Genomic DNA, 11,216 nt, shown 5'->3' with positions numbered 1-11,216 from the left:
GGGCTGAATTCTTATGATTTCAGGTTTTTCTTGTTTAAAAAATTAGCAAAAATACCCTCATTTTTTTTTCTCTGTCAAGATGGGGACAGAGTGCACATTAATCAGAAGAAATAAAAAAACTTTATTGATCTTACCAATTGGCTGCAGTGAAAGAGTGAAAAATGTAATCATTTCTGAATACTTTCCGTACCCCCTGTTTAACTTCCAGGTAACATTATTTTTCTGATCAGATAAGTTTCGGTCATGCAGTCATTCGTTGGCAGCAATGTGTTTCAAGCCACTCAGTTTGTCAAGGTTCCCAACACATGACTCTGGTCTTGGCAGCCATAATATCCTGTGTTACCCAAATGAACATTATCAGATTCTGGTGAAGGCCGTTGTGTCTGGAACAGGTGATATATGTGGAAAGTCCAAATTTAGCTAGACTTATAATTATACAGGGGAATTCACCGGGAGCCGGCTTCTGATGCAAGCCCCGCCACCATGTCATAATGGATACAGGCTCTGCCTGGCGAATATCAGTATCACCACCACCCGCACCCCTTAAACCTCCCCTGCTATTAGCCCAAACAACTCAAGAGTGTGAACACTATCAGTAGAGGGGTACATATCACAAGTTACATATCTTAGAAGGTAAAGTAAGATGCTTAAAGAGAACCTGTCACTAGGAATGCGATTTTTAGCTGGGGACAATTCCCAACACCCCATGCTATGCTGATTGTCAGCATTCTGAATGAGTTCAGTAGTTTATATAAGTTTAATTCACATTTCTTCAGCGTGTGGTAAGTCCTTGGAACTGCAGCCTGTGTTCGCCTGTGTCTCAGTCTCCTCTTGTCACACTCATCCAGTTCCTTTCCCTTCCCCATGCAGGAGGAGACACAGGCACACATAGGTTGCAGCTTCCCATACCCCAGGACTCAGCACACGCTGCTGGCAGGGAGCCAGGTAATGGGAATAAAACATATATAAACTACTGAAATGATTCAGAATGTTGACTAAGTAATTAAAATCAGCATAGCATGGGCTATGAGCCTGTCACCAGCTAAAAATCACATTCCTGGTGTCAGGTTCCCTATAAAAGGGAAGACATGAAAGGATTTTAATTAGCTGTATAGAAGCTAGTGGACCCCTCTGGCTTGTAGGCCGAGCTGCAACTGCGACCACTGTCCTGCCATTGTTTCCGTCTTTTCGCAGGGGATACAGTGACAAGAGAAATGTCTAGTATTTAAATCTACTGCAGCTTTAATGTAGCAGCTGCTATACTCTAGGACAAACCTATGGCACGGGTGCCAGAGGCGGCACTCAGAGCCCTTTCTGTGGGCACTCGGGCCATTACCCCAGCGCACCACACATTCAAAGAATCTTCCTGCAGTTACAAAAGATGCTGCTTTCGGTCCTTTATACTTCGCTGCTTGGGACTGAAGGAAGATGGAGAATGAGTAGATAGGGCCGAATTATCTTTGGAGGTGCTCCTGCTGACCCCAGAATTCTCTGTGTGCAGAGGGACACTGGAAAGAAGCTAAAATGATGCAAATTTTCCATCTTGTCCTCAGGAGGCCAATATAAACTACATTTGTTGAAGAACAGGAAGTAATAAGTTAATGCTTTAATTTTTTTGTTGGCACCTTGCAATAAATAAGGGGGGTTTTGGGTTGTAGTTTGGGCACTCGGTCACCAAAAGGTTCGCCATCACTGCTCTAGGATTTAATCCTGCTCCAGATCTACATTTCAGGGGGTAGGGATAAGCAGACACAATCAGGTTCGAGGACCGATCAAAGACCAAATCGGTTCCAGATTGGTTTTAACCAATCCGGATTCTGGTTTTGATCCCAGGCACTGTGGTTCTGAAAATGATTTACAAGTGACTTAATAGCGGTGGGGTTTCCTTGCCCACTTATTTCTTTTCTTGTCATTCTTTTCTTTTCCTTCCAAATCTGCTTTTCACAAAAATTTTTTTTTTTTTTTTATATGTTAGCAGCTGCAAGACAGAAGCTTCTTCATATTGCATGCAGAGAGGAGAGGGGGAGGAGAGATTAGAGTAATTAGATCTCCACTCATGAAACTAATTCCACAGGCCCCACAGAGAATCAGAGATATACTTGTATACTAGTCGTGATACTGTTATAGTTATGATTATGATATCAAAGACACTAAGAAATCCAAAGTCTGGGGCTACACACAGTTACAGCATAGTGGGGCGAGAGCTAAGGAGAACAATCCTTTCTGCGGGATACAGCAATACCTGACTTTGGGATGGAGTTTGAACTGGCCCCCAGGCCAATTGGCTATTTGGCCCATAATATATTAAGAACCTGGAGCTGGAAGTTATAACATCAGTAGAGATGAGCGAGCACTAAAATGCTCGGGTACTCGTTATTCAAGACAAACTTTTCCCGATGCTCGAGTGCTCGTCTCGAATAATGAGCCCCATTGAAGTCAATGGGAGACTCAAGCATTTTTCAAGGGGACCAAGGATCTGCACAGGGAAGCTTGGCCAAGCACCTGGGAACCTCAGAAAAGGATGTAAACACCACGGAAATGGACAGGAAACAGTAGGGGCAGCATGCATGGATGCCTCTGAGGCTGCTTAATCGCACCATTATGCCAAAACTATGGGCAACAGCATGGCAATGACAGAGTGACCGAATGAGGCTAGATAGCATCTAAAACATCCAATAATTGACCCTGACACTATAGGGGACGGCATGCAGAGGCAGCGGCAGCAGCGGCAGGCTAGAGAGTGTCTTGGCAACATACCCCAAATGGACTCAGGCTTAAAACCAATGGGTGGCAGAGAGGAACCAAAGGAGGTGAGCAAGAAGCGCTCAAATAATATCGGTACATGATAAAAGTTTGCCAGTATATTTTGTGGATTACACAGCAGGGTGGCGACAAAGTTAACAAGTTTGATGAGGAAGCCGTGAAAAAAACCCAAAATTCTGCCTGACACAGCTCGTTTGATAAGGGGACCATGTATGGAGGCATTGAACTAGTAGTAGATTAAAGGTGCTGCAGTTAAAACTATGTTAGTTGGATCTTGGGATGGAGCTGGCGCTCTGCTGCCAGGCGAGCTTTCGCCAATCCAAGCCCCTGTCTCTAGGCTACTCCCCAAACAGCACTTCTAAGAGCCTTTTGTATAAGATTAAGTGTAGTAGCGTTCTTATAAGTTTAGGATATGGCGGGTGAGGGGAATGTAAACAGATGCGCAAGAAGTGCTTAAATAATATTGGTAAATGATAAAAGTTTGCCAGTATATTTTGTGGATTACACAGCAGGGTGGCGACAAAGTTAACAAGTTTGATGTGGAAGGCATGAAAACAACCCAAAATTCTGCCTGACACAGCTCGTTTGATAAGGGGACCATGTATGGAGGCAGCTATATGGACTACTTTTGGAGGCAGCTATGCCGATGACGTGTGGAGGTAGCAATGGAGACAACGTGTGAAGGCAGCTAAAAGATGACGTGTGGAGGCTGCTATGGAGACAATGTAATTTGGATAGTGCCTGTATGTGGCAGTCCAAAAAAGTTTTCAAACCAGAGGAGCAGGTAGCTGGTCCTCCAGAAAAATTACATAGATTGAGTGCCTGTATGTGGCAGTCCAAAAAAGTTTTCAAACCAGAGGAGCAGGTAGCTGGTCCTCCAAAAAGATTAAATAAATTGAGTGCCTGTATGTGGCAGTCCAAAAAAGTTTTCAAACCAGAGGAGCAGGTAGCTGGTCCTCCAGAAAAATTACATAGATTGAGTGCCTGTATGTGGCACTCCCAAAAATTGTTTAAGACAGAGGACAGGGTAGTTGGCCCTCCAGAAAAATTAAATACATAGAGTACTATAGCCAGAGCCAGTTGGCCCTGGCAAAAAAATTGCCAGTTTCCTCTGCTTTAGTGTACAAAGAGGAGGAGAAGGAGGACAATGAGGAGGAGGAGTGCATACATTATTCAGGTTCAGCTTCTTTCACCTGGTGGAGAATGGAAATGCGGAGAAATCCAGGCTTTATTCATCTTGATAAGCGTCAGCCTGTCAGCGCTGTCAGTCGACAGGCGTGTACGCTTATCGGTGATGATGCCACCAGCTGCACTGAAAACCCGCTCGGACAACACGCTAGCGGCAGGGCAGGCAAGAACCTCCAAGGCGTACAGCGCCAGTTCGTGCCACATGTCCAGCTTTGAAACCCAGTAGTTGTAGGGAGCTGTATGATCATTTAGGACGATGGTATTGTCAGCTACGTACTCCCTCACCATCTTTCTGATCAGCCCTACTCTGCCGAGACTGGGGACAGGTGACAGTGTCTTGCTGGGGTGACATAAAACTGGCAAAGGCCTTGTAAAGCGTACCCCTGCCAGTGCTGGACAAGCTGCCTGGTCGCCTACTCTCCCTCGCTACTTGTCCCGCAGAAGTACGCCCTCTGCCGCTAGCGCTGTCAGAAGGGAAATACTGTTTCAGCTTGTGCACCAGGGCCTGCTGGTATTCATGCATTCTCACACTCCTTTCCTCTCCAGGGATGAGAGTGGAAAGATTTTGCTTGTACCGTGGGTCCAGGAGAGTAAATACCCAGTAATCGGTGCTGGAATAAATTCTTTGAACGTGAGGGTCACGGGATAGGCAGCTTAGCATGAAATCTGCCATATGCGCCAGAGTCCCAACGCGCAAGAATTCACTCCCCTCACTGGCCTGACTGTCCATTTCCTCCTCCTCCAACTCCTCCAACTCCTCTTCTTCTGCCCATACACGCTGAACAGTGAAGGACTGAACAATGGTCCCCTCTTCTGTCTCGCCAACATTCTCCTCCTCTTCCTCCTCATCCTCCTCCACCTCCTCCGATATGCGCTGAGAAACAGACCTAAGGGTGCTTTGGCTATCAACAAGGGAATCTTCTTCCCCCGTCTCTTGTGACGAGCGCAAAGCTTCCGACTTCATGCTAACCAGAGAGTTTTTCAACAGGCCAAGCAGCGGGATGGTGAGGCTGATGATGGCGGCATCACCACTGACCATCTGTAAAACAGTCTGACCGGAGCTCCTTGGGTGTCCTTTTATATATCTTTTGATAAATCGATGATTTCACTCCTTTCCCAACTATGTTCCAAATTCTTCAGTACACTTCCTCACAAACGGTATTTGGATGGGAATAGATCGCTATTCAGACAGTTTTAAGCTGCGTTTTCTTGCATCCTGTAGCCAAATAGTGTACAGCTACTATAGAAGAGATTAAGCAGCAGATAGGGTAGTATGTTCAAATATATATATATATATTCATAATAGAATGGAAGGCAGTAATTGTGCAATGTGTAAGGTATAAAAAGATTGAGAGGTCACTAGTCAGCAACGCCCCGGAAGAAGCCGTGGTAGCGAAACCCTGGGTCGGGCGAACTAGCGAGTCTGGCGTCCACATGGTGGATTTTATATGCGCATGTTTTTATTCTATTTTGTGAGTATGTTTTAATAAAATAAACTCCATATATTTGAACATACTACCCTATCTGCTGCTTAATCTCTTCTATAGTAGCTGTACACTATTTGGCTACAGGATGCAAGAAAACGCAGCTTAAAACTGTCTGAATAGCGATCTATTCCCATCCAAATACCGTTTGTGAGGAAGTGTACTGAAGAATTTGGAACATAGTTGGGAAAGGAGTGAAATCATCGATTTATCAAAGGATATATAAAAGGACACCCAAGGAGCTCCGGTCAGACTGTTTTATTTTTACTAATTGCTAGATGTGGGATCCATCTGTGACTGTTTGGCAGCTCCTATAGGGGATAGTGTGCATCACAAAAACACTTTTTCTTTTGTACTACTGACCATCTGTGTTGACTCCTCAAAGTTACTCAGCACCTGACAGATATCAGACATCCATGTCCACTCCTCATTGTAGACTTGAGGAAGCTGACTGACCTGACTGCCAGTTCTGGTGGAAGTTGACATCTGGCAGTCTACAATCGTTCTGCGCTGCTGGTAAACTCTGGATAACATGGTCAGTGTTGAATTCCACCTCGTGGGCACGTCGCACAACAGTCGGTGAGCGGGCAGTTGGAGGCGGCGCTGCGCTGCCCTGAGAGTGGCAGCATCTGTGCTGGACTTCCTGAAATGCGCACAGATGCGGCACACCTTCGTGAGCAAATCAGACAGATTGGGGTATGTCTTGAGGAAACGCTGAATTATGAGATTTAACACATGGGCCAGGCATGGCACATGTGTCAGTCTGCCGAGTTGCAGAGCTGCCACAAGGTTACGGCCGTTGTCACACACAACCATGCCTGGCTTCAGGTTCAGCGGTGCCAGCCACAGATCAGTCTGCGCCGTGATGCCCTGTAATAACTCTTGGGCGGTGTGCCTTTTATCGCCTAGGCTCAGCAGTTTGAGCACCACCTGCTGTCGCTTAGCGATGGCACTGCTGCTGTGCCTAGAGCTACCGACTGATGGCGCCATGCCCACGGATGGTAATTCAGAGGAGGAGGTGGAGGAGGGGTGGGAGGAGGAGGAGGCATAGTAGGCCTTTGAGACCTGGACCGAGGTAGACCCCGCAATCCTCGGCGTCGGCAGTATATGACCAGCCCCAGGGTCAGACTCGGTCCCAGCCTCCACCAAGTTAACCCAATGTGCCGTCAGCGATATATAGTGGCCCTGCCCGGCAGCACTCATCCACGTGTCCGTGGTCAGGTGGACCTTGTCAGAAATGGCGTTGGTCAGGGCACGGAGGATGTTCTCTGACACGTGCTTGTGCAGGGCTGGGACGGCACATCAGGAAAAGTAGTGGCGGCTGGGGACCGAATACCGAGGGGCGGCCGCTGCCATGAGGTTTCGAAAGGCCTCGGTCTCTACCAGCCTATAGGGCAGCATCTCCAGGCTAAGCAACTTAAAGATGTGGACGTTGAGGGCTTGGGCGTGTGGGTGGGTTGCGCTATGCCTCCTTTTGTGCTCCAGCGTCTGGGGTATGGAGAGCTGAACGCTGGTGGATGCTGTGGAGGATCGTGGAGGCGAAGATGGGGTTTTCGCACGGGAGGTGTTTGGGCCGGGGTCCTGGGCAGGGGGCTGACTAGCAGATGACACAGGGGAAGGAGCAGTGGTGTGCCCGGCCGGAGGTGAACGGGCTTGGTGCCATTGAGTGGGGTGTTTAGCATTCAGATGCCTGCGCATACTGGTGGTAGTTAAGCTAGTAGTGGTGGAACCCCTGCTGATCCTGGTTTGGCAAAGGTTGCACACCACAGTCCGTCGGTCATCCGGTGTTTCTTTAAAGAACCTCCAGACTTCTGAAAATCTAGCCCTCGCCACGGGAGCTTGACTACGGGAAACATTTGGCGCTGATGCACCAGCTCTGGCCCTGCCTCTCCGTCTGGCCCCACCACTGCCTCTTCCAACCTGTTCTGCTATAGGACTCGCCTCCGTCTCAGAAGCACTGTGTTCACCCGGCCTATCAACCCAGCTTGGGTCTGTCACCTCATCATCCTCCGATCCCTCAGTCTGCTCCCCCCTCGGACTTCCTGCCCTGACAACAACTTCACCACTGTCTGACAACCGTGTCTCCTCATCGCCCGACACCTCTATACACACTTCTTCCACTACGTGAATAATGTCATCATCACCCACAGACTGCGACTGGTGGAAAACCTGGGCATCGGAAAATAGCTCAGCAGCAGCAGGACAAGTAGTTTGTGACTGTGGGAAGGGCCCAGAAAACAGTTCCTCAGAGGATGCCGGTTCAAATGCCAAATTTTGGTGGGAGGGGGCAGACTGGGGGGAAGGAGGCTGAGGTGGAGGAGCTGGAGGAGTGCCGATTTCAGTGACATGGGTGGACTGCGTGGAAGACTGACTGGTGGAAAAATGGCTAGAAGCATTGTCCGCAATCCACGACATCACCTCTTCGCACTGTTCTGGCCTCAGCAGTGCTCTACCACGAGTCCCAGTAACTTGAGACATGATGAACCTAGGGAGTGTACCTCTGCGGCGTTCCCCTGCTCCCCCATCAGCAGGTGGTGTCTCACCCCGCCCAGGACCACGGCCTCTGACCCCTGCAGTAGTTGGACGCCCACGTCCACGCCCTCGTCCTCTACCCCTAGCCCTCGGGTTAAACATTTTCCAAATTAAAGTGTAAACTTGAAAAAAAAAAAAATTTGTGTTTATTTTTTTTTAGTTTTTTATTTTTTTTAACAAAACGATGCTATCCTATTGCTATGACTAGTTTCTAACCTACACTGACAGCACACAACTGGATTTTGTGCTTTGCAAGATGAGTTTGAGCTATAAAATGAAATAAAGGTAAAAAAAAAAAATAATCAGCAGACTCTGCCTAATTCTACTCAAACCCCTAATAAATTGTCCCACTTCGGTGTTTGAGGTGGATATGCGTGTCACTAAGAGCTAAACACAACGGTCGCAGGTTTCCCAGCAAATTCCTCACAGTATGGTACTAGCTGCACTACTAGTGCCAGCAAGCCCAGCCACAAGCAAACAAAAAAAAGGAAAATATAACGCTATTGTAGGCCTAAGTAAGCCGTTGGGGTTCTCCTATGGCTATTTTGTAGCCTACAATGAGAGCACACTGCTTTGCAAGATGTTTGAGCTATAAAATGAAATACAGCTAAAAAAAAAAAAAAATCAGCAGACTGTGCCTAATTCTACTCAAACCCCTAATAAATTGTCCCACTTTGGTGTTTGAGGTGGATATGTGTGTCACTAAGAGCTAAACACAACGGTAGCAAGTCCCCCTGCAAATTCCTCACAATATGGTACTAGCTGCACTACTAATGCCAGCAAGCCCAGCCACAAGCAAATAATAAAAAAAAAAGTATAACGTTATTGTAGCCCTAAGAAGGGCTGTTGGGTTCTTGTAGAATCACTCCTGCCTAACACTATTCTAATAGAACACCCTAACGCTTTCCCTGACCAGCAGCAGCTCTCTCCCTAGCGGCATCCAGACACAGAATGATCCGAGCAGCGCGGGCAGCGGCTAGTCTATCCCAGGGTCACCTGATCTGGCCAGCCAACCACTGCTATCGACGTGTAAGGGTACCACGTCATGCTGGGTGGAGTGCAGAGTCTCCTGGCTTGTGATTGGCTCTGTTTCTGGCCGCCAAAAAGCAAAACGGCGGGAGATGCCATTTTCTCGAGCGGGCGAAGTATTCGTCCTACTCACAATCCACCATTGATAGTTTATATCCCATCAGTAGCAATTCCCAGCTAATCCCTTTAAACAAATCCCATCTACATGAAAAAAATGATGACCTTAAATTCCAGTGAATCCACTTGCTCCACGACTAATATGCTAGACCATTCACATGATGAGCAGACAAGTTGTACGTTTCCTTTTCTTAAAGTTAATGATTTAATAGAAACTGAGCTATGGGGGACATTGATCATGCACCAGGACATGTGCACATGGTCTCTGCCCCTACCAAGCGGTGGGATACATCATGGCCTCCCGATGTATCTGGCTGGAAGCTGCACCGGAGGACAATTCTACCCCAGGTCCTCCGCAGGGGTGGGGCAGGAAAGCACCTCCATCACCGGCCGCACCCCTTCACACCCAGTCTGAGGGCAGATGGCGTCCTAGTGGGTCACACATTTTATGCTAGTGGCTGATTAATCCTTTTAAATGTTCCCCTGTGGCTTGTTATCAATTTTTTTAATGAATTTTTGTAAACTCCCTCGGCTTTCCTTTCACCCAAAAAGTGAAACAAAAATAAATGTATAAACATCTCAAACATATATTAAAGACAGCGAACCCTTTCCATAGGATTTTTTAAAGTGTTCCTGTTAAAAAGAGATTCGCAAAAAATATTTTTATTTAGAATTTTTTTCTTTTTGGGGGTTTGAGTTTTTGATGTATCCTGTTATTATGTATTTGATAATTATTGATCATTATCGTCATTATTATTACTTTGTCTTCAACTTCCAAGAGCCTGTTAGAAATTTATTTATTATTTACTTATGATTTTATTATTTATTACAAATAATAAAAGGCATTTTATTAACTCTTTATGATAAGAAATAGGAAAATGACTAAATCTTTTTCCTCTTTTGTGTTGTGCAACATAAATGGATTAAAATGTTATTCTAGTTCTACACAATAAAACATCATTTATTTTGCTGTTGCTTTTGAGAGGTCTTCTTTATACTGTACTTTAGTCATTTTCAGTGGTAATATTTACCTCTTTTCGTCTTGTTGTGTTAATTTTAGTTTCAACAAAGTTTTATTCAATGAGAAAACAAGAAAGTGCCTTATGATCGAACAGACTGAACAGAGACCCCTCGCAGGGAAAATAGTATAAGTCTTTTTTGCTGGATACAAAGGCAAATACAGTGTCATAATAAACTGTAAAACAAAGGGAAAGCAAAAACAAGACCACAAGGAGAAGAGGGGGTTCCACTGGGGGGGCGTGTATAAAAATGTGTTGTAATATTGGTATTGCTCTAGTGATTATAGAGATCAGTTGTAATTATAGGCGGGGAAGGTTCCGTTCACCTCAAAAGGACTGTTATTGGGATAATGTTAGAGCTCTCCAGAGTAGGGGATCCCTGCGAGGTAATCCATGGTGCCCACATTCCTTCGAATAGTGCATAGGTGTCCGTCCTGGTCAACTCTATCCTCTCAAACAGTATCAAATGGGTAATCCTCTATTTGATCGCGGTAAAGGACAGCACTGGTGATTTCCGTCTTGCTGCTCTACGGATTCTAGTCGTTAGTGCTATAAATTAAATTAGGCGATGTGCCTTATTCTTATCCTTCCCAGGTTTGTCTCCCCAAAAGAGTATCGCTGGTGTCACTGGGGTTGTGTTACCTAGTAAGGAGCGGATGCGGGATTTAACCAGAGGGAGGCGACCACAGGCCAGTGCCACCAGATATGGGCCATGTCGCCCAGGGCATGAAAGCAGCTATTGGGGATATGAAGCTACATATTGGGGAGTCAGGAGGGAACATAATAAGACCTGTGCAGAAGCCTAAGTGAGGTCTCAGTCAATGACACCTGTTGGCCTCCTTTTGCTTTGATGGCGCAACAGATTCTCCTTAATTTTAAATCCTTTTTTTCATTTACGTATCTATACGATGGTTATTTGGCAATCTTTAGCAGTGGGTAGTTATGTGGTTTCTTAGGTTATGTACAGGGCAGTGATACAATTCTCTACTCGTTAATATATTTTTGAAGTATTTATTAGACACGTTGGGACTAGTGAATTCAGCACAGAGCGTTCCACATATGTGCGACATGAAGCTCAGACATA

The sequence above is a fragment of the Engystomops pustulosus genome, chromosome 11 (assembly GCF_040894005.1).
Source record: "Engystomops pustulosus chromosome 11, aEngPut4.maternal, whole genome shotgun sequence".
Taxonomy (NCBI): Eukaryota; Metazoa; Chordata; class Amphibia; order Anura; family Leptodactylidae; genus Engystomops; species Engystomops pustulosus.
Note: the sequence above shows the minus strand (reverse complement) of the source record.